This window comes from Crocuta crocuta, unplaced genomic scaffold (assembly GCF_008692635.1).
Source record: "Crocuta crocuta isolate KB4526 unplaced genomic scaffold, BGI_CrCroc_1.0 scaffold174, whole genome shotgun sequence".
NCBI lineage: Eukaryota > Metazoa > Chordata > Mammalia > Carnivora > Hyaenidae > Crocuta > Crocuta crocuta.
The window spans coordinates 1,964,831-1,988,519 of NW_027530330.1; the positions used below are offsets into that span (position 1 = coordinate 1,964,831).

General features: G+C 37.2%; 1 protein-coding gene and 1 pseudogene across 1 annotated transcript in view; one reads left to right on the forward strand and one right to left on the reverse strand.

The window, feature by feature from the left end:
* The window catches only part of LOC144232803 (uncharacterized), a 413,974-nt gene that overhangs the window by 53,284 nt on the left and 337,001 nt on the right, over positions 1-23,689 (forward strand). The gene's annotated exons all lie outside the window — the stretch shown is intronic.
* Positions 18,226-20,886, reverse strand: LOC144232814 (ribose-phosphate pyrophosphokinase 2 pseudogene; annotated as a pseudogene).

Genomic DNA, 23,689 nt, shown 5'->3' on the forward strand with positions numbered 1-23,689 from the left:
AACATGGAACAGTATCTGGCAATGACTGCTCACCTGACTTTTAATCATTGCTGATGTCTGTCTCTGAACCCCTCGATGCCCTGCTACTGGGTCCCACATAGATGAATGGGTACAAACAGTAGAGTAAGAAAGGGCCAACAGATGTGACAACTCTCATGCCTTTAATACCTTGCTAGACCCCTGACTGCCTGCTTCACTGTCAGCTAGTCATTCACCAGGTCTGGCCCTGTGACAATGAGCTTTTTCTTTGGGACTTGGATCTGTAGTGTTCAGACTAATTCTGACTTAGCCTTAGACTTTCTCTGTAATGTTAAAACAATGGAAATAGCCTGCGTACTGATCTTACTATTCATCTGTAATGTCAAATTGCAAGAATTTTGAAAGACAAATTTTGAGCAGTGGAAAATTTATGTGTCATATATAAAATTGAATGAAATTTCCTGAGTTTTTTGAGCAATTATAATCTAGTGCAGCTTTAGCCAAGCTGAACTTAGTGGAGGTTGGAGCCTTTATTTCTGACTTCCATACTACATACAATTAATTTTTCGTACATTGAGAGTTTACAGCAGTATGAATGGCTTGTCAGATTTAACACGTTATGATTCTAAGCCAAAACAAGAGAACTATTTTGATTCATTAAATGACTGTGCTTGTTACTGTCTTGATCTGCTCAGCTACATCTTTCACGAAAAGGAGGAAGGAGATGTGTTAATTTGTTGATTCTTTTCTCTATTTTATTCCCAAGTTGATCATTTATCTCTCTCTCTCTCTCTTAAATTCTAGGTTTAGACTCAATCTACCACTTAAAAGGCAATAAGTTCAAAACAAAAGTCAATGCCTATATTTCCCAATCAGATGTTCAGTAATGGAGAAAAAAAACCGCAACTCTATAAGAGACATGTACCTTTTTTTTTTTTTTAATACAGATGTACTTTAGAGGAACAAAACTATATGTGTAAAATAAAAATTACTTGGTTGAATTTACATGACAAAGCTGGGATTCCACCAAAAAGCATTTTTTTTCGTGATAGATGGTAAGAGTTTAAGTACTTAAGTATATAAAAATTTAAAAAAAAATTAATGTTTATTTATTTTAGAGAGAGTGTGAGTGAGCGAGCAGGGGAGTAGAGAGAGGGAGACACAGAATCTGAAGCAGGCTCCTGGCTCTGAGTGGTCAGGACAGAAACTGATGCGGAACTTGAACTCACAAACTGAGATCATGACCTGAGCCAAAGCTGGATGCTTAAACGACTGAAAACTTTTAATTGAACTGGCTTAAGTGCAAAAACAAAGCCAAATTATCAAAGTCTTGAATTCTGAAGTCTCAAATACATGAATGTACTTCAACAGAACTATACCCTAAATTAATTCACTCAACAAATATTTAACAAACACCCAGTATCAATATACCATCAACTTAGAAGTGGTATATTTCTGAGAGGGATGTCAGCAACATGGCTGAATAAGATGTTTCTAATCATGTTCTCCCCTCAACAAAAACAATTTGGTGTCCATCCATGGACAAAAGCACCTTTGTGAGAGCTGTTGCATCCAGTGCCATGTGCCAGGTAACTGGATAGAGTCTTGGCCATCTGTGCATTTGGTGTTAGGCATGCAGACGCCAATCTCAACTGTGGACCCTGCAGTGGCCAGTGAACTGGCTATACTTGTAGGACAATCACCCACAGATGAGAAAAATGAAGGAAAGCTGATTTTGCCCTTTATGTGACTGGCTTCACTTTATTAATGTTTTAAATACAAATTCTGTAATCTCTATAGCTTCTGCCAAAACTTTACTAAATCTTGAGAATTTCTTGCCATTTTACTGTTGTGTGATACAAAAAGAATTCTTTTATTTTGTTTCTTTTCCTCTCCTTCATGACCTTCCCCTTTTCCATGATTTTCTTCTTTTTCTACCTCCCTTTTCTTCTTTTTCATAAGCTTACCCTTATTTGTGCTCCATTTTTTTCATCTTTTTTTCATTTTTTCATATTTTCTTTTCTTTTTTCCATTTTTTTTTCCAATTTTTTCTTTTTTTTTTAGAGAGAGAGCACACATGCAAGTGCATGCACAAGCACGGGAGGAGCAGAGAGTGAGAGAATCTTAAGCAGGCTCCATGTTCAGCACTTGAGCCCAATGCGGGGCTTGATCCCATGACCCTGGGATCATGACCTGAGCTAAAATAAAGAGTTGGATGCTCAGCCAGCTGAGCCACCCAGGTGCCCCCATTCTTTTTTCTTTATTGAGAATGTATCATATGTAGGACACTGGTATGTAGTGTAAGGTACACAAAGATAATAAAAATAATTTTGCCCTCAGCCAACTCATATTCTTGAATGGTAACATTTCTTACCAGTAGCTTTCATTGGAATTAAAAACCCGAGAATTATGTCAAAAGAAAATTTATAACATTTCTACCTACACAACAAATAAATTATATTATTTTGAATAATACTAGATACCTGTTAGAAAAGCAGAATCATTTATGTTCATTTTAAATATCATAGCCATATATCAAAATGGTTTAAATTCATTTTAAAAACTCTGAATTATGGAGCTATTTGACATTCTGTTGACTGCTTAAAATCAAATCTCCAGTTCCACTAAAAGTTAAATTTAATGGATTTTTATCAATTTCACTTCTATTTTGTTCTACCATATAAAAGAGCCACCTCTTTTTTTTTAATTCACATGTTGTTATCTAGAAATCTTTTATTTCTACTCTCTAATATAATAGGTTGTCAAGAACTGTGACAATCCTAAGATTTTACCCTCCTTGCAAGATAAGAAGTTAGTCTATCATAGTTTTGTGGATGCTGTCAGAAGCTGGGTCAAAGTATTATTACTCACAGAAATAGCAATAGCCAGAGGATCATCAACACCCCATATCAGAATCATTTGAGACTAGGTCAAACTGGTTAGATGGGAAGGGTTACCCTTATCTGAATCTTACAGGAAGAAAAGTTTCAGTGGCCATTACTGATGACCAGCTTTCTGAAAAGAGCACTGAAGTAATATGTTGGTTAACTGAAGTGAAGTTTCCTATCCTCCAGTAAGGGGGCCACCTTCTAGACAGAATCTTAGTAGTATCTTAGAAAAGGAGAGATTAAGGGCAGATATTTGTATCTGGGGTCTGGAGGTCTTTCAGTGATTTGGCTAAGTGGGCTTGAACAGTCCTAATGATATAATAATTTAAGATTAGTGAGCATAGCAAGGTGAGGGTTTTGAATTAAGTTTTGATACATAGAGGGTTATTTAATAATTAAGTAATTTGTCCTTTTGAGTTATGTGTTGACCATGGGAGGAGGTATTTATTCTGATGAGCAATCTGTTGTTTTGAGAGAAGACTAATTGAATAGTTGGCTCTTCGGATAAATGGATTTTCTTCAGGATTTTCTGCAACATTATCTTACTGCACAAGAATTTCTTGCAATAGTAAAGTCATGTTCATATGCACAGTCTTAGTTCTTGATCCTATTAAGATGTTAGTTGTAGGCAGCTTGTTCTCTTAAGGCATTAATTCATTAGTCCAAGGAGATTATTTAATTTACTAAATGGAAGAAAATTCATGGGCAAGAGGGATAAAGATGTAATCTGGAAAAAGAGGAGATATAGGCCAAGCTGAGAGGTGCAGGTAAGGGTGAGATGGTGGAAGAACCAGCCTATTTGATGAATCATAAGATGTCGGGCAAATAGAGTGAGCCTCAAAATCAGAACAGGTAGGTAGGATGGGATAGTTCAGGGCATTGAACCCTAGACAACAGGAAGTGTGGGAATAGCTTGTGTGGCTACTCAAAGGCACCAGAACCAGCTAGACACGTGTGATACCTTAAAAATAATTGTCTGGTCTTTGTCCTGTGTTCCTGGCATGGAGCTCCTAAAAATCCTTGGAGTCTTCTGAGTAATAGGACTATATTACACTGAGGTGACCCATGGTGGGCCCCCTAAATAGCTTCAGAATGGAGGCTGGTAACCAGAAAAATTAACCAGTTGATTAGAAGGTGTAACTTTGGGTTAACCTGACTTCAGGGTAGGAAAAGATAGCTGAAGCTCAGATTCAGTCATGTGGCCAGTGTTTAATCTGTCATACTTGTGTAAAGAAACCCCAATAAAAACTCTCTACATTGAATCCTAGTGGAGTTTCTTGGTTGGTGAACACATAGAGGTACCAGGAGGGTGATGTGCTCTGGCTCACGAGGGATAGCATGGAAACTCTGCATGTCCTTCTAGACCTTGCTTCATGAATCTCTTCATTTGTCTGGTCCTCATGTGTGTATTCTTTATAATAATATGGTGGGGCACCTGAAAGGCTCAGTTGGTTAAGCGTCCAACTCTTGATTTTGGCTCAGTTCATGATCTCACAGTTTGTGAGTTTGAGCCCCATGTCAGGCTCTGCACTGGCAGTGTAGAGCTTGGTTGGGATTCTTTCTCTTTCCCTCTCTCTCTGCGCCTCCCCTGCTTGAACTCTTACTCTCTCTCTAAATGAATAAACCAACATTAAAAATATTAAAATGGTAATCATAAGTATAGCACTTTCCTAAATTCTCTGAGTTGTTCTAGTGAATTATTAAACCTGAGGGGGATAATGGGGACCTCCTAAATTGGTAGCCAGAAGTACAGGTGCCTGGGTGACCCTCTGAGACTTGCAGCTGGCCTCTGAAGTGAGAGCATGCTTGTGGAAAAACTTAAATTGTAAAGCCTGTTGCTAAATTGTTGTCATAAATGAATTGCAATACAGCCAATTGGTGTTAGACCATTTGAGGTAGAAACAAGATAGTATACCACTGAGTAAATAATTTTCCCAGATTAAAATGGGAGGAAATTTTCAGTTGCCTTGGGTATAGGAAGCAGGAACTGAGAAATATATTTTTAGTAAAAGTAGGAACAAGAAAGAAAAGAGAAATATAAATAATTTTGCTCCTTTTTTATAGTTTCTTTTTTTAAAAGTCATTGAAGTCTATTTCATTTCCTTAAGAGTTATCACACTGCTTTCAAATTCAGAAATATGTAATATGATCTTTGTTTTTTGTGGTTTTGTTTCTCTGATTGTTTCAGCCTTTTAATAATGACTAATACAACTTTCTAGTAGTGTAAAGCTTTATTATTATTTTTAAACTAAGGATGTATTTTAAGTATAACAGAATAGTTCATAATTAGCTTAATTTCCCCAGGTATTTTGATGCTTAAAAGGAAGGAGGAAGAGGAGAGATCCAGAAGATGTATACTTAAAAATCCTATTAGGATACTGGCAGCAGCCTTAATCACTGGAGGGATTTTACTACTTTTTACACCTGCAGCTGTATAAAGCTGTAGTTCCCTAGCTAATTGAAATAAAATAATACTGAAATTGCTAGAGGTGAAATGTTCAAATTGCATGCTTTGCTTTTTTTTTTTTTTTTTACTAAAAACATATCAGTAACATTTGAAATACTTTTTCTATTTTATTTTTATTTCTATAGTAAAGAGAAATACCAGCTCTCACACATAGCAAGAAGAATGGAAGATAAACGTATAACAAAGATTCTTTGCTTATGTCTCACCTCATAAAATGGATAGAAATTATATGCATTCTTGTCATTATCTCAAAAATCTTGGAAAATATTGTAAAAAAGCATCTTTATTGATTCTTGTAAATATGCTTCTCTATTGTTTGTGAAAATGACTTGAAACAGAGATGTAAGCTATTTTCCAGACTAGATCACGACTTGTGAATAACCTCTATACGATTGCCAGAATTTCTCAGTTGTATCAATGTCTTCCCTAGAGAATGCGGCCATGACTTTGTAGTTCACCATACTTTTATCAGAACTGCTGCCTGTTATAAGAGTTCACCAGGTTGAGTTTTGCAAAGAAACTGGACTGAATTAGACTAAGAATGCTAGTAGTTTTAATACGAGGTGAAATATATAAAATGTATAAAAGAGTACAAACCATGTTTTAGAATCAATTACCATTTTTACCTGATTAAATTATATTATTGGGGTTGCAAATGATCATTTTTCTGATTATCACACTTATTTTGCAGTTTTTTTTAAATGTTTTATTCATTTCTGAGAGAGAGAGAGAGAGAGAGAGAGAGACGGCATGAGCAGGGGATTGTCAGAGAGAGAGAGGGAGATACAGAATCTGAAATAGGCTCCAGGCTCTGAGCTGGCTGTCAGCACAGAGCCCGATGCGGGGCTCGAACCCACGAACCATGAGATCATGACCTGAGCCAAAGTCAGCGCTTAACCGACGGAGCTACCCAGGCACCCCTTATTTTGTATTTTTTATATGGCATTCTTCTCCAGATGAGAGGCTTCTCTCTCGGTTTCTTTCCCTCTTTCTCCTTTTTATTTATTTTATTTTATTTATTCTTTGAATGTTTATTTTTGAGAGAGAGAGTGCAATTGGGGGAAGAGCAGAGCAAGAGGGAGACAGAGACTCTGAGCAGGCTCTGTCAGCGCAGAGCCCTATGTGGGGCTTGAAGTCATGAACTGTGAGATCATGACCTGAGCTTAAGTGGTTGTCATGCTCAAAATTTTCATCAATTTGTGTCTCAATCCTGTTAATAGCATTATTGAGACATAATTGACATTTAGTACACACTGCATATTTTTTTAAATTTTTTTTTTTTTAATTTATTTCTAGGAGAGAGAGAGAGCATGAGCAGGGGAGGGTCAGAGAGAGAGGGAGATACAGACTCTGAAATAGGCTCCAGGCTCTGAGCTGGCAGTCAGCACAGAGCCCGACGCGGGGCCCGAACCCATGAACCGCGAGATCATGACCTGAGCGAAAGTTGGATGCTTAACCGACTAAACCACCCAGGCGCCCCTGCACACTGCACATTTTTTTTATTAGAGCATACTTGACCTCCAATATCCCATTACTTTCAGTTGTAGATTGTAGTTGATGCAGTATTTTTATACATTATGAGAGGATCCTCAGAATAAGTCAGGTTACTGTCTTGTCACCATACAAAATTATTACAGCATTATTGACTATATTCCCTATGCTATACATTATATCCCCATGGCTTATTTATTTATTTAAAAGTTTTTTAATGTTGATTTATTTTTGAGAGAGAAAGAGAGAGAGCATGAGTAAAGGGCAGAGAGAGAGGGTGACAGAATCTGAAGCAGGCTGTAGGCTCTGAACTGTCAGCACAAAGCCTGATGTGTAGCTCAAACCCATGAACCATGAGATCATGACCTCAGCCAAAATCAAGACTTGGTTGCTCAAATGACTGAGCTACTTATGTGCCCTGCCCATGACTTACGTATTTTATAATTAGAACTTTGTACCTCTTAGTTCCCTTCACATATTTCCCCCATTCCCCAACCCCTTCCACCTCTGGAAACCAGTAGTTTCCTATACTTGTTTCGTTTGTTCATTTTTGTTTCATTTTTCAGATTCTACGTATAAATGAAGTCATAATTGTCTTTCTCTGACTTATTTCAATTAGCATAATGGCCTCTAGGTCTCTCCAGTGTTGTTGCAAATGCCAAGATTTCATTCTTTTTTATGGCTGAGTGATATGCCTTAGATTGCTTCCACATCTTGGCTATTGCAAACAATGCTGCAGTGATCATAAGGGTGCATATATCTCTTCAAATTAGTGTTTTAATTTTCTTGGGATAGTTACCCAGAAGTGGTATTGCTGTATTGTACACTGGCTCTCTTTTTAATTTTTTGAGGATGCTCTACACTCTTTCCATAGTGGCTATACCAATTTACATTCCTACCAAATGTATAGGAGGGTTCCCTTTATTCCACATCCTCACCAACACTTGTTATTTTTTAAATATCTTTTTGATAATAACCAATCTGACAGGTATGAAGTGCTATCTTTTCGTGGTTTTGATTTGCATTTCCCTGATGGTTAGTGATGTTGAGCATTCTTTCATGTTGCCTGTTTGCCACCTGTATGTCTGCTTTGGAAAAATGCCTATTCAAGTTTTGTGGCCATTCTTTTTATATTCTACCTTGAATTATTTTTTTAAAAAGCTTTTTAATTTTTAAATTCTGATATGATTAATATACAGTGTTATATTAGTTTCAGGTGTGCAGTATAGTGATTCAACAATTCCAGTTACTCATTGCTCATCACAGTAAATGCAGTCTTAATCCCCTTTACCAATTTCACCCATGCTCTCACCCACCTAGTCTCTGGTAGCTGCCAGTTCTTTATATTTAAGGCTCTTTTTTGTTTGTCTCTTTTTCCTTTCTTTTATTTCTTAGATTCCACACATGAATGAAATCATATGATATTTGTCTTTCTCTGATTGACTTATTTCACTTAGCATTGTACCCTCTAGATCCATCCATGTTGTTGCAAATGGCAAAATTTCATTCTTTTTTATGGCTGAATAATCTTCTGTTATTATTCCCTGTCCCTCATATCTTTCTAATCCATTCATCTATCAATGGACACTTGGGCTGCTTCCATATTTGGCTGTTGTAGATAATGCTGCTATGAACAGGGGTGCATATATATTTTGAAATTAGTGTTTTCATTTTCTTTGGGTAAATACCCAGAAGTGGAATTACTAGATCATATGGTAACTCTATTTTTAATTATTTGAGGAACCTTCATCTTTTTCACAGTGGCTGAACCAGTTTTCATTTCTACCAACAGTGAATGAGTATTCTTTTTTCTCCCTATTCAGGTCCCCTGCCCATTTTTTAATCACAATATTTGCTATTTGGTGTTGAGTTGTAGAAGTTCTTTATATATTTTGGATATTAACCCCTTATAAGTTATATCATTTGAAAATATCTTCTCACATTTAGTATGTTCTCCTTTTGTTTTGTTGATGGTTTCCTTTGCTGTGCAAAAGCTTTTTATTTTGGTATAGTCCCAATGGAGACACCTTTAGAAAACTGTTGCTCTGTATGGCTGATGTCAGATAAATTACTGCCTTTGTTCTCTTTTGGGATTTTTAGGGCTTCAGGTCTCATATTTAAGTCTTTAACAACATTTTGAGTTTATTCTTATGTATGGTGTTAGAAAGTAGTCTAGTTTTATTCTTTTACATGTAGTTGACCAGTTTTTATGGTGCCATTTATTGAAAAGACCATAGTTTCCCCATTGTATATTCTTGTCTCCTTTGTCATAGATAAATTGACCATATGATTATAGGTTAATTCCTAGGGTCTCTCTTCTGTTACATTGATCTATGTGTCTGTTTTTGTGCCAGTACCATACTATTTTGATTACTATAGCTTTGTAGTATATATTGAAATCCAGAATTGTGATATCTCCAGTTTTGTTCTTATTTTTCAAGATTGTTTTGGCTATTCAGGATCTTCTGTGGTTCTATATAAATTTTAATATCATTTGTTCTAGTTTTGAGAAAAGTACTGTTGGAATTTCGAAAGTGATTGCATTGAATTTGTGGACTGCTTTGGGGATTATGGACATTTTGTCAATATTAATTCTTCTAGTCTGTGAGCATGGAATATTTTTCCATTTGTTTGTGTCATCTTCAGTTTCTTTTATCAGTGTTTTATAAGTTTCACAGTAGAGGTCTTTTACCTCTTTGGTTAAGTTTATTCCTTGGTATTTTGTTCTTTTTGATGCAATTATAAATTGTGTTATTTTCTAAATTTTTCTTTCTGTGACTTCAGTGTTAGTGTATAGAAATGCTACTGATATCTTGGTATTAATTTTGTATTAATACAAAATTAACTTTTTTTTTTACTGAATTCATTTATTGCTTCTAGTAGTTTCTTGGTGGAGTATTCAGGATTTTCTGTGTATAATATGTCATCTACAAATAGTAACTGTTCAGCTTCTTCTTTACCAATATGGATAACTCTTTTTTTTTTTCCTTTTTCTTGTCTAATTGCTGTGGCTAGGACTTCCAGTATTATGGTCAATAAAAATGGCAAGAGTGGATATCCTTGTCTTGTTACTGACTTTGAGGGAAAGCTCTCAATTTTTCACCATTGAGTATGTTGTTAGCTGTGGGTTTTTCACATAAGGCCTTTGTTATATTGAGGTATGTTCCTTTAACCCCACTTTGTTGAGAGTTTTTTTTTTTTTAACCATGAATGGATGTTGCATCTAATCAAGTGCTTTTTCTGTATTTTTTGAAATGATTATATGATTAAAAAAAATCTTTATTTATTTTGAGAGAGAAAGAGCATGAGCAGGGGAAGCGAGGTAGGAGCAGAGAGAATCCCACACAGGCTCTGTGCTGTCAGTGCAGAGCCCCATGCCGGGATTGATCCCATAAAGTATGAGATCATGACCTGAGCCAAAATCAAAAGTCAGATGTTCAACTGACTGACTGCCACCTGACTGCCACTCCTGATCATATGATTTTTATGCTTTGTTTTGTTTATGTGGTATATGCTATTGATTGATTTGTGACTATTGAACTATCCTTGCATCCTGGGAATAAATCCCACCCGTTCCTGGTGAGTGATCTTTTTAATTCTTCCAGTCAATGAGACTGGAATATCTTCCCATTCATTTGTGCTTTTTTTTTTTTTTTTCTAATTTTTTCCAGTAGTATTTTATATTTTTCAGTGTTCAGGTCTTTTACCTCCTTGGTTAAATTTATTGCTAGGTATTTTATTCTTTTATATATAAAAGAATATGTTTTCTTTCTCTTTTTGATAGTTTTTTAGTGTATAGAATGCAACATATTTTGTATATTGATTTCGTTCATTCAATACATTTAAGTATTGATAGGCATGTACTTATTGCTATTTTGTTAACTTGTTTTGTGGCTGTCTTGTAGTTCATCTCTGTTCCTTCTTGCTCTTTTCCTTTGTATTTTGATAACTTTTATTGGTATTATGATTAGATTTCTTTTTCATTATTTTTTGTGTATTTAACGTATGTTTTTGTTCTTGGTTACCATAGTTCTTTCAGGTAGCAAACTATAACAGTCTATTTTATATTGACAACAAATAAGTTGAACACATTCTAAAACTGTACATTTATTCTTTTATGTTTTTGATGTCACAATTTCACATATTATGTGTATTTTTAAACTAATCATTGTAGTTGCAGTTTTATTAATTTTGTCTTTGAACATTCTTATTAGCTTTGTATGTGATTAAACCACTGCCTTTACTGTATATTTACCTTTTACCCATGTGATTTATATTTTCACATATTTTCTTGTTACTAATTAGAGCCCTTTGTTTTCATTTTATTTTTATTTTTATTTTTTTATTTTTTTTAATGTTTTATTTCTAGGAGAGAGAGAGAGAGAGAGAGAGAGAGAGAGACAGCGTGAGCAGGGGAGGGTCAGAGAGAGAGGGAGTCACAGACTTTGAAACAGGCTCCAGGCTCTGAGCTGGCAGTCAGCACAGAGCCCGACGCGGGGCTCGAACCCACGAACCGTGAGATCATGATCTAAGCGAAAGTCGGACGCTTAACCGACTAAGCCACCCAGGCGCCCCTGTTTTCATTTTAAAGAAGTTCCTTTAAGATTTCTTGTAAGAAATATTTTTTCTGGTTTAGTGGTGTTGAACTTCTTCAGCTTTTGCGTGTCTAGAAAACTTTATCTCCCCTTCAATTCTGAATGACAGTTTTGCTGGGTTGAGTATTCTTGTTTGCAAGTTTTTTAATTTCAGTGCTTTGAATATTTCATGCTACTTCCTTCTGACCTGAAAAATTTCTGTGAAAAATCTGATAGCCTTTTGGAGGTTACCTTGTAATTAATACATTGTTTTTCTCTTGCTGCTTTTAAGACTTTAAGATTATCTCTTTATCATTCACTTTTGACATTTTAATTGTAATGTGTCATGGTGTAGATTTCTTTGGGTTCATTCATCTTATTTGGAACTTTCTGGGCTTCCTAGAGTGCTTCCTCTCCCAAGTTGGAGAAGTTTTCAGCCATTATTTATTCAAGTAAATTTTCTGTCTCTTTCTCTTCTGGGACCCTGATAATGTGAATGTTGTTCAGCTCGATGTTGATATCTTCACTTTTTAAAATTATTTTTTTTCTTTTCTCTGTTCTGTTTGGATGAGTTCCACCGCCCTGTCTTTGAGATTACTGATCCTTTCTTCTGCTTTATGTAATATATTGAATCTCTGTAGTGTATTTTTCAATTCAGTTATTATATTGTTTAGCTCTGTGAGTTCTGTTTGATATGTTCTTATATTTCCTATCTTTTTTCTTTTCAATTTTTGCTTAAATTTTAGTTGGTTGACATGTAGTGTAATATTGGTTTCAGGAGTAGAATTCAGTGATTTATCACTTACATACAACACCCAGTGCTCATCATAATAAGGGCTCTCCTGAATACTTATCACCCATATAGCCCATCCCGGGCCCACCTCCCTCCATCAGCCCTCAGTTTGTTCTGTGTTTTTAAGAGTCTCTCATGGTTTTTCCCCCTCTCCCCCCATTCTTGCAATATGTTCATCTGTTTTGTTTCTTAAATTACACATATGAGTAAAATCATGTTTGCCTTTCTCTGACTTATTTTGCTTAGCATAATATACTCTGGCTCCATCCACAGTGTTACAAATGATAAGACTTCATTCTTCATTCTTTCTGATGGCTGAGTGGTAGTCCATAGCGTGTGTGTGTGTGTGTGCGCGCGTGCGCACACACACACTTACACACACACACATGCACACCCCACATCTTTATTGTTCATTTGGGCTGTCTCCATAGTTTGGCTATTGTTGATAATATTGCCATAAACATTGGGGTGCATGTACCCCTTCAAATCTGTATTTTTGTATCTTTTGAGTAAATACCTAGTAATGCAATTGCTGGATCATAGGGTAGTTGTATTTTTAACTTTTGGAGGAACCTCCATATTTTTTTTGTTGAAGTTTTCACTGTTTATCCATTTTTCTTCCAAGTTTGGTGAGCATCTTTATAACTTTTACTTTGAAATATTAGGAGAATATTTATCCATGTTTCATTAACTTTTTTTTCCTGAGGTTTTATCTTGTTCTTTTGTTCAGAACATATTTCTCTGTTTCTTCATTTTACTTGACTCTTTGTGTTTTTCCTCCTATGTATTAGGTGAAACAGCTATTTCTCCCAGTCTGTCAGGAGTGTACTCCTGTAGGAGATGACCCTTATTGTTTAACTTTGCCCTAGCTTTTGATTGTTTCTTGAATCTTTTTCAATGTCCAAGCAGCCTGATTTATTTTTAATAGCTTCAGTTGTTGAGGATGTGCCAGCATCTAGTTTCAGACTGATTGAAAGCCAGATTCTTAGGCAGCAGCTTTTACTATGTTGTATGTACAATCCTGTGGGACTGCCATTGTGGATCCTGCTGGCTTCCAGACTAGGAAGTAGGCGCTGTCCTGTTTGCAGCTGTTGCAAAAATTGGGCTCCACAGGAATATATAAGCCCCTTTCTGGGAGGTACAAGTGAGCTGTAGCAAGGCAGGAGAGTATAAAGACGATGTCCTCTCATCTACATTCCCTGAGTACCTCTGTAGCCTCAAGGAAATCCTGAACCTGACTCTCAGGCTAAAGCTCCAGGATAAATAAATAGGCCTCTTACAGAGAAAGTCTGGGAGTGTGTTTTAGTCTGCTGGCTGTGCGGTGCTCTACGGGTAGTGGCTTGCCAAGAACTATCTCTCCGATTGTTATAGTCCCATGGGTCCCAGGGGCTCAAGCTGTCTTGGTGATCCAGGAGCATTTCTGTGTGGCAGCTGCAAATACTGGGGTACAAAATATAAAAACTGGGATACCAGACGCAAGTAAGAGCTCCCTTCAAAGAGATATTGATGTTCTGGAATGTGGTAGAGGGAGAGCGTGAAGATAGTGCCTGTTTTCTCTCTTGAAAGGTTTACAGTTGAGTCTTAGATATGTATTTAATTAAAAGCCTACTTTTTAGGCTGTAGCTATGGCGATAAGTTTATAGGTATTTTCTTGTAGAGAGCTCAGCTCCTGGTCTATTGCTTCTTGGTGTGCCCTGAGGGTGGCAGCTATTTGAAAACTCTTACTCTGTTGGTTAGTCTTGTGGGATGCATAAATGTGAGTCCTGCTGGCCTTCAGAGTTAGGTGATGAAAAGGTGTTCCCTGGCAGCAAACGCAAAAATCAAGGTGCCAGACAAGAGTGTAAACTTGTCCCTGGGGATATAGGCAAGCTGGCGTGAGGCAGAGGGAGAGCACGAGGCCTGCATCCATTGGCCCCGTTCCCTTAGAGAACCTCTGTAGGCCTCTAGGAGTATGCCAGACCAGGAGCCTGCTCATCAGGCCAATGCCCCTGGGCAGGCAAATAGGTCCCCTTCTCAGAAAGATCGGGTGTTTTAGTTTTTGACATGTACACTGCCCTGGAGGTGGTACTCTGTCAAGAACTGCCTCTCTGATTGTAATAGTGCCTTGGGACTCAGGAATGCAAATCTCTAGCCTCCATGGCCAGGTGCTCAAGAGGCATCTCCTGGGCTGCAACTGTAAAAACTGGGGTACAAGATGTAAAAAATACTAGGACATTAAATGTCTGTAAAAGTCCCCCACTAGGAGACACTGGCCCTGTGGATCATGGCAGAGGGAAAATAGGTATGGAATGCACCTGCCAGCTTTAGCAAGGCAGAGAGCAAGTGCAGGGATATTGCACACCCACCACTTTTAGTGAGGCAAGGGGAGAGGGGAATGGCATGTGCCCACTGGCTACAGCAAAGGGAGAGTGCAAAAATGGTGCCCATCCTTGGAGAGAATCCCAACAGGTCTCTGCCCTTTCAGTTGATGCTTGGAGGTTAGCAGACTAGTCTGGGTGCTTCCCAAACTGCTGCCTTTGTACTGGGCCCTGAGTCAAGTGAGTATATGAGTGCTTCAAGAGTAGTCTCTCAGTTTTCTAAAGACTCCCAGGTTTTGTGAATGTGAGCCTTGTTGGTTTTCAAAGGCAGCTATTTTAGGAGCTTGTCTCTCAGGTACAGGTCTTTAGGATTGGAGTGCTGGATATGGGTTACCAACCTTCATTCCTCTGAGAGAAGCTCAATTTGTGAGATCCCTCTCAATTGTGGCTTACCATGCCAGGGGCAGTAAATTTTTGGCATGTCTTAGCCTTTCCTATCTACCTTGATACCATCCTTTTCTCATTTGATGTGAAGCAACTGTTGAGCCAGTTTTCTGGTCTTTTTTCAGAGGGAATTGTAGTTGTGGATTCAGTGTGTCTGTGGGAAGGAATGAGTTCAGGGTCTTTCTACATCACCATCTTTTATTTCAAAGGATTTTCTGAAAAATTACATTGTGAATAAAGATAGTTTTCCTTCCTCTTTTCTAATCTGAATAGCTTTTATTTGTCTTTCTTGCCTAATTGCCATGGCTAGAAATTCTAGTACAATATTGAATAGAAGAGGTGGGAGTGGATGCCCTTGTCTTGTCCCTAATTTGGGGTAGAGCATTCAGTTTGCCACAATTAAGTGTGATGTTAGCTTGGATTTTTTATAGATTCTCTTTATCAGGTTGAGAAAGTTTCCTTTTATTATTTGTTTTCTGCAAGTTTTTATTAGAAGTAGAAATTAGATCTCTTCAAATGATTTTTTTCTACATGTATTAAGTTTATATTTTTTAGTTTAATATGACATTGATTTATTTTCAGATGTTAAACTAATCTTGCATTTCTTTGATGAACCCTTCTTAATCATAATTTATTATCATTTTTATATAGTGACAGATTTCCCCCCCTAAAATTTGATTAGAATTTTTAAAGTCCAAATTAATGAGGGATATTGGGTAGTTTTATTTTCTTGTAATATCTTTGTCTGTTTTTCTTTTTTTAATGAAACAAGTACCATGATTTTATTGAAATGTTTTAGTATAGTGTTAGACAATCTTAAAAACCTATATTCTTTTTAAAAAATGTTTATTTTTGAGGGAAGGAGAGAGAAAGAAAGAGGCAGAGAGAGAGACAGAGAATCTTAAGTGGGCTCTGTGCTGACTGCAGAGAGCCTGATGTGGGGCTTGGACTTGTGAATGCTGAGATTATGACCTGACCAAATTTGGATGCTTAATCCAGGTGCCCCCAAAGCCTATATTCTAAACCAATACAAGCACTGCAAATTATATATTTCTGAATCTAGTTGACATCTAAAAAGGAAAGTTCTAATACTAGTATCTGTAAGTTGATTAGTATAAGTTGGAGAATGAGCACTTTGGTATATTTGTATTTCTCTGGCCCCCCTTTTTGGCTGGATATACATGAGTCCAACTCTATATAGCAGATTTGGATGGGACTAATGTATTTGGCTGTTTCATTTAAATGTTTCCACATAAGCAGCAAGAGATATGCATGTTCTGGGACTGGGCTGCTCTTAGGGCCACCTTAATCACCTTTCTTGAACTGAAACCAGCAGATAGTTAAGGTCTGCAGTGCCACTGTGTATGGCCAAGTCTAGTCTAATTAGCTAATATATCAGAAATCCTTGAAAGTAATAAAATGTGAGATAAAATGATAGAAACAATCAATTCTTAATTCAGAAAATGACAATGTAGATTTTTCAATTTTTTATCTGAAGATTATTTTAAAACTAGCTCTATATCTTAGATTTGATTTTTTTTTTAAAACATTTTTCTTAGTGTTTTATTTCTTTTTGAGAGGGAGAGAGACAGAGCATGAATGGGGGAGGGGCAGAGAGAGAGGGAGACACAGAATCTGAAGCAGGCTCTAGGTTCTGAGCTGTCAGCACAGAGACTGATGTGGGGCTTGAACTCATGGACTGCAAGATCATGACCTGAGCTGACGTTGGATGCTTAACCTACTGAGCCACAGGCACCTCAATATATCTTAAATTCAATCTGAGGTGCAATGATTACTTTTAAAAAAGCTTCCTTCAGTCATGTGAACATGTATGCCAAGACTGTCTACCAGTGTATGTTCATAACTACATTTCCATTTGTCTATGCATAGAAATTCGAAGAAAGAGATATTACTCATTTATTATAACTAAAAATTACATCTAAGTAGGCTTTTTATATATCTTAAGTCAACTCTTAGATATAGACAATCTGTATTGCATCTGACTCTACCAGGCTATATGATACTTTTTTTTTTCCCCCCTCAAAAGCCATTTTAAGGTATAGCAAAATGCTAGTTTCTGCAATGACCAAAATGAAACTTCAGCCTCTACTGTGGTGAAGTTTGAAAGATTGCCAAACCTTAAATATTGACATGCAAGTTTGTTGATGACTTAAAGATTTGATTTTTCTACGTGCAGAATTTAGATCAGAGAATTTCCTCTCCAAATTTTAAGAGTCAGCAGAAGGGAGAGATTATTATTCTAAGGCTTTGTCTCTTCGGACAAATTCTCTTCTTTGGGGGCTAAAGAATTCAGTTGTTTTCACAAGAGTGTGCATACAACCAAGCTCAGAGAGCCAGTGCTCACCTTCTGCTGCAGGCAGGGATGCACCGCCCTGTGGAGGGTGTTGTCAAGGGCCATCTTGTGGAGAAAGCAATCATCGCTTCCATAATTACTCTTGGGCCACCATTTGAACATTATCTTAATGGAGCAAAAATTAGTGCTTACTGATTTGTCCTTTTTTCATAGGCCTTTCTTGCCCACATTTTTTCATCTAACAGTTTTACTTAAAATAATCAGTTGCCTAGGAGACTTGCTACTTCTGATTACAAAAGGCAAAAGAATATGAAATCAAAACTAAAGAAGTAATGTTTAAATATGAATTTGGTGGTACTCACAAAAATTCACCGTTTTATTATATCCTAAACAAAATAATGATCAGACTAGTAAATTTGAAGGGCTTTAGGTGGAAATCCAAAACATGCAATTATTGGAAAAAAGGCAAAGTAAAGACTAGAGCTAAAAATAGGCTGTAAAACAAGATGGCAGGACAGGAGGAGCCACTCAAAGAGCTGTCTGCCTGGGATGGCCAGAGCACAGTGCGAATGGACCAGTGAGCCTGCAGCGTCTATCTCTAAACACTTTCTCCATCAGATCTACTGCTGAACATAATTTTGAGATTTTAGAACATGACATTTCAGGTAAGCGATAGTTATATTTTTCAGAAGTTGCAGTAAAACAAATACTGAACTACATTATGTCTGATATGTCTAATGTTTATCAGAAAGTAAACATGACAGTGGTCATCTTAAGCTATATAAAATTTGGTCAAAATAAGCACAACAGCCACAATGGTTTATTTGAAACCTGGTTGCTAAAAAAATAAAATAAAATTCAAAATTTAGGGTATTATACATTCCAAGGTTCACTAAGTATAATTCTGTATACGGGGTTTTAACCAGATGTTCATTGGCATTATCATTATTTCCACAGTAAACTTTAATCTGAGGTCATCTTTGGAACCTTCAAAATATACAAACTATGAACTTCTGCAATGTAATTATATACTTGAAAGTTATGGCCCCAAAGTACTGATACAACAAAGAAAAGGTCACCTATCCAAACAAGTCAGGATGACAAAACATGTATCACCAATAACAGTTCACTTAGAAACATCAAATAACCACTTCCCCTCCCCAGACTGAAAATAAATGGGCTTGAGCTTGAAGAGAGGGAAACATTGGATCTTGGAGTATACAAAGATTGGCTGCTTTTGCATTATCCTATCATTGCTGAGTCCTGAAACTAAAAAGTCAGATAAACACTGGCAGTTCAGAGGCCAAAGTGGGCTTGCTTCATACCTTCTATCTGGGATCTATAGCGGGATATGGCTGAACAGGTAAAACACAGATTCACTGTTGTGTGTCCTTTGGATTGCCTCAGCCAAGATCATCAAGATATCAATAACCTGAATCTTCAAACAGTGTCTCCTTTTGTCCCTTTATGGAATGGTGTTTGTGACAACGGCTTTGAAGCTTTTGAAGGCAGCATTATTCTGGAACTAGCTGGCCCAGAGAAGATCCTGTGGGTAAGGATAGCATCAATTTTGGTGCCTCCTGCTGAGAGTAGCTGGTTGGCAGCACAGCAGATGGTGCCACGCATGTCAGCCATGTCGTCCACGAGGATAGCCACATGGTCCTTCACATGGCTCACAAGAACCACTCAGTAATCCACTTCACTTGCTTTCTTTCTCTATTTGTGACTCAAGGCAACTTCCACATTGATCTTGTCTGCAATTGATGTGACCCTTTCAGCTCCTCTGGTGTCAGGTGAACCGATAATACAGTTCCTCCACTTGGCAATGTTCTCCTGAATCCACTGCAGGGCCGCAGGCTCCATGTACAGTCACCGAACTGGAGTGTAACTGAATCGGTGGATCTGAGAGGCATGCGGGTTCATGGTGATGATGTGCTGCCTCAGCACCTGAGAGCATATTTGCCACAAGCTTCATAGACTTTGGAGCATGATTCTTGTCCTTTTAACCTTGTTGAGAGTATGGAAAACCCCAGGATCACGACAGTTACCTTGGATGACGGATGACATGACCTTGCAGGCGTTGATCACGATGAGGAACTTCATCAGATTGTTGTTGATTTCTCCACACCACTCTGGATGTTATAGACACCTTCATCTTTCACGCTTTCACCGATCCTGACTCTGGTCTCTGGTTGCTGAACTTCTTAGTGACCACCTTGCCCAGTTCCAGCCCCAGCCAGTCAGCCATGCATGGTGACAGGTCGTGGTGTGAGCTGCCACTAAGAGCATGTCACTAGGCATGGCAGAGGTGGCGGTGGCATGGGGGTGGGAAAGCGCACTGTCCCTGTCTGGTGTTGATATCAGGGTGAATCTGGCATTATAGAATTGTCTGTGAATTATTTGTTTCTTTTTAACTTTTTAGGAGCATATTTGTAGAATTGGTATTATTTTTTCCTTGAATTTTGGGAGAAATGATCTGTAAAACTGTTTGCTCCTGGAACTTTTGGTTTTGCGGGAAAGTTAACTACAATTAATATTTTTCATAGATAAAACTTTTTATGTGTGTAGGCATTAGAAGTTGTGACTTTCAAAAAATTTGTTCATTTCCTCTAAGTTGTCAAATTTATTGCCATAAAGATGTTCAAAATGTTCCTTTATTATCTTTTAAATATTCACAGAATCTATACTTATGTTACTTCCCTCAATCCTGATATTGGAAGAACTAGTGTCTACTCTCCTTTATTCTTTTCTAATAGACTGGTTAGAATATATGTCAATTTTATCGATGTGATTAAAGAACCAGTTTTTGGTTCCATTGTTTTTTCTAAAAAAATTTCTGATTTCTAGATAATTTAGGTTCTGATATATTTTTTTTCTTTTGAATGCTGTTTGGATTTATTTATTATTATTATTCTTACAAGCAGTTTATTGTCAAGTTGGTTTCCATATAACACCCAGTGCTCATCCCCACAAGTGCCCTCCTCCATGCCCATCGCCCCCCTCCCCCCCGCAAACCCATCAGTCCCCAGTTTATTCTCAGCATTCAAGAGTCTCTCATGGTTTGCTTTTCTCCCTTTCCCCCACTATTTCCCTCCTTCTTCTCCCCCACGGTCCTCCGTTATGTTCCTCCTAAATCTCCTATATGTGCAAACATATAGTATTTGTCCTTCTCTGCCTGACTTATTTTGCTCAGCATAACACCCTCAAGGTCCATCCATGTTGCTACACATGGCCAGATTTCATTAGGCTCTGATATTTATATTATGTCTTTTTTCTACTTTGGAAGCCGGTATCATTGACTTGAGATGATTCTCATTTTCCAGTATTAAGCATTGAGTGCTTTAATTTTCTCCCTAGGTACTGTTTTGTAGTGGCATCCCACACGTTTTGATATGTCATATTAGTTTTATAGGGCTTCCATACCAAAGTGTTATAAACTGGATGTCTTAAAACAAGAAAAATTTTATTCCCTCACAGTCCTGGAGGCTAGATGTCATGAATCAAGGTGTCAGCAAGACCATGCTCCCTCTGGGACTCTTGTTACAGTCCTCCTTACCCCTTCTTGGATTTTGATGGTAGCGGTAATCCTTGGTGTACCTTGGCTTGCAGGTGCGTTATACTGGTGTCTGCACCTGTCATTTTGTGATGTCTTTTCTTTGTGTGTCTTTCTCTTCTTGTAAGGGCTCTAGTCGTGTTAGATTAGGGCCCATCTTATCCAGTATTACCTCGTCTTGAGTTAACTAATTATACCTGTAATGACTCTATTCTCGCTCTCTTTTTTTTTTAACTTTTTTTTTATTTGTTTCTAGGAGAGAGAGAGAGACAGCGTGAGCAGGGGAGGGTCAGAGAGAGAGAGGGAGTCACAGACTGAAACAGGCTCCAGGCTCTGAGCTGGCAGTCAGCACAGAGCCCAACGCGGGGCTTGAACCCACGAACCGCGGGATCATGACCTAAGCGAAAGTCGGACGCTTAACCGACTAAGCCACCCAGGTGCCCCTGTAATGACTCTATTCTCAAGTAAGGTCACATTCAAAGATGCTGGGGGTTTAGAACTTGAATATAATTTTTGGAGAAAACAATTTAACTCGTAACAATTACTTGTATTTTCATTCTGTTCCAAGTGCATTCTTTTTTCTTTCTACTTTTTTTTTTGACCTGTGGATTATTTAAAATTACGTTTCTTAGTTGTTAAATATTAGAGTTTTTCAATTTAATTTTTTAAAACTGTTTTTAATGTGTTTTTTTGAAGGAGAGAAACATGCATGAGTGGGGGAGGGGCAGAGAGATTGGGAGACACAGAATCCCAAGCAGACTTCAGGCTCTGCACTGTCAGCACAGAGCCTGACTTGGGGCTCGAACCCATGAACTATGGGATCATGACCTGGGTTGAAGTTGGATGCTTAACCGACTGAGCCATGATTTGGGTGGCTTCCATGTCTTAACTTTTGAATATGTGGAATATATTTATAATAACAGTTCTTTTTTAAAATTTATTAATTTATTTTTGAGAGAGAGAGAGAAAGAGAGAGAGAGAGCATACAAGCAGGGGAAGGGAAGAGGAGAGGGACACACAGAATCCAAAGCGGGCTCCAGGCTCTGAGCTGTCAGCATAGAGCCCAGTGTGGGGCTTGAACTCATGAACCATGAGATCATGACCTGAGCTGATCATGACTGAGCCACCCAGGCACCCCTATAATAACAGTTCTAATGGACTTGTTTTCTAGTTCTAACAATGGCTGTGGTTCAGTTTATATTGATTTGTTTTCTCATTGTGAGTCATATTTTCATAGTTTTTCAGTGCCTGGTAATTGTTTTTCAGCTTTATTGAGGTATTATTGACATATAATAACTATACATGTATAAGATATCCATTGTGATTGGATACACACACACACACACAAACACTGTGAAATAATTGCTGTAATCAAGCTAATTAACATATCCATCATATAATTTTTTATCTTTAAAGTTTGATTTGGGTTTAAAAAAGTCTTCCTTGTCTTAACTTATGGACACATGGAATATATTTATAATAACAGTTCATTCTTTTAGTTATTCCCTTTTTTGGATAAGAAATCTTACCAAGTTTCAAATATACACTACATTACACTATTTATAGTCTCCATGCTATACATTAGGTCTCCAGAACTTATTCATCTTATAGCCGAGAGTTTGTACCCTTTGACCAACATTTCCCTGTTTCCCCCTACATCTCCAACCCTTGATAACTACCATTTTACTCTCTGCTTTTATGAGTTTGGCTGTTTTCGATTTCACATGTAAGTGAGATCATGCGGTATTTGTCTATTTCTGTCTGGTTTATTTCACTTAGCATAATGTCCTTAAGGTTCTTTTATGTGGTCACAAATGGCAGGGTTTCCTTCTCTTTTAAGGCAGAATAATATCACACTATGTAAACATATCACATTTTCTTTATCCATTCCTCCATCAATAGCTACATAGGTTGCTTCAGTAGAGCTACTGTGAGTAATGCTGTGACAAACATGAGAGTGTAACTATCTCTTCAAGATAGTGATTTTATTTCCTTTGAGAATATACTTAGAAATAGGATAGATGGATCATATGGTAATTCTGTTTTTTTTCATTTTTCTGAGGAAACTCCATACTGTTTTTCATAAGTCTGGACCAATTGACATTACCATCAGCAGTGTACAAGAGTTCCCTTTCACCACATCCTCATCAACACTTGCTATCTTTTGTTATTTTGATAATAGCCATACTAATGGGTATGAGGTGTTGTTTGATTATGGTTTTGATTTGCATTTCCTTGATATTAAGCCTTCTTATCACAAACATAAAAACACAAATAACTAGGGTGGGAGGAAACTTTTGGATGCGATATGTTTATAAGATTGATTATGGTGATGACTTCAAGGACATATGTTTATCTTCAAACTCTTAAAAGTAGTATACATTAAATATGTGCAGGTTTTTTGTATGTCAATCATAGCTCAATAAAGTGTTTTTATTTAAAAAATAAATAAAAACATAAAACATGTTACTAAAAACATAGTTTACTATAGTTTTAGTAGGGTTCCAGAAAATAGATGGAATTGTAATTAGATGCATATGCTCAGTGTACCATATTGAAACAGAATCAACGTTAGTAACTTAACTATTAACATACTTCTAAATATTCTCAGGATAAAAAGATATTCTCAAAATGTAGACTTGTAAAACCTGAAATTCAAAGTTAGTTCTTTTCCCTTTTTCAACGGAAAATGAGGAAAAGTCATCATCACTGAAATTAGGTTTCTTACTTTCTGGAGAAACCTAATTTCTCACATTCTTCTGGAACAGAGGCACAGAGAGGATTGATTATTTGGGGACTTTCCTGTGCATTATTATTATTATGAAGATGGTTTGGATTATGGAGTTCTTCTAGAACTCATTCAAGAACTCAAAATACATAAGGAGAATG